Genomic DNA, 1,249 nt, shown 5'->3' with positions numbered 1-1,249 from the left:
ACGTTATACGTTATACGTTATACGTTATACGTTATACGTTATACGTTATACGTTATACGTTATACGTTATACGTTATACGTTATACGTGATACGGTATACGTTATACCTTGTACGTTATACGTTATACGTTATACGTTATACGTTATACGTTATACGTTATACGTTATACGTTATACGTTATACGTTATACGTTATACGTTATACGTTATACGTTATACGTTATACGTTATACGTTATACGTTATACGTCATACGTTATACGTCATACGTTATACGTTATACGTTATACGTTGCACGTTATACGTTATACGTTATACGTTATACGTTATACGTTATACGTTATACGTTATACGTCATACGTTATACGTCATACGTTATACGTTATACGTTATACGCTATACGTTATACGTTGTACGTTATACGTTATACGGTATACGTTCTTCGTTACACGTTATACGTTATACGTTATACGTTATACTTTATACGTTATACGTAATACGGTATACGTTATGCGTTATACGCTATACGTTATGCGTTATTGGATATACGTTATGTGTTATAGGATATACGTTATACGTCATACGTTGTACGTTATACGTTATACGTTATACGTTATGCGTTATACGTTATACGTTATACGCTATACGTTATACGTTATACGTAATACGGTATACGTTATGCGTTATACGCTATACGTTATGCGTTATTGGATATACGTTATGTGTTATAGGATATACGTTATACGTCATACGTTGTACGTTATACGTTATACGTTATACGTTATACGTTATACGTTACTTTATACGTTATACGTAATACGGTATACGTTATGCGTTATACGCTATACGTTATGCGTTATTGGATATACGTTATGGGTTATAGGATATACGTTATACGTCATACGTTGTACGTTATACGTTATACGTTATGCGTTATACGTCATGCGTTATACGTTATACGTTATACGTTGTACGTTATACGTTATACGCTATACGTTATACGTTATACGTTATACGTTATACGTTATACGCTATACGTTATACGTTATACGTTATACGTTATACGTTATACGTTATACGTTATACGTTATACGTTATACGTTATACGTTATACGTTATACGTTATACGTTATACGTTACACGTTATACGTTATACGTTATACGTTATACGTTATACGTTATACGTTATACGTTATACGTTATACGTTATACGTTATACGTTATACGTTATACGTTATACGTTATACGTT

This window comes from Ptiloglossa arizonensis, unplaced genomic scaffold (genome assembly GCF_051014685.1).
Source record: "Ptiloglossa arizonensis isolate GNS036 unplaced genomic scaffold, iyPtiAriz1_principal scaffold0822, whole genome shotgun sequence".
NCBI classification, from domain to species: domain Eukaryota; kingdom Metazoa; phylum Arthropoda; class Insecta; order Hymenoptera; family Colletidae; genus Ptiloglossa; species Ptiloglossa arizonensis.
This window is presented reverse-complemented; position numbering follows the sequence as displayed.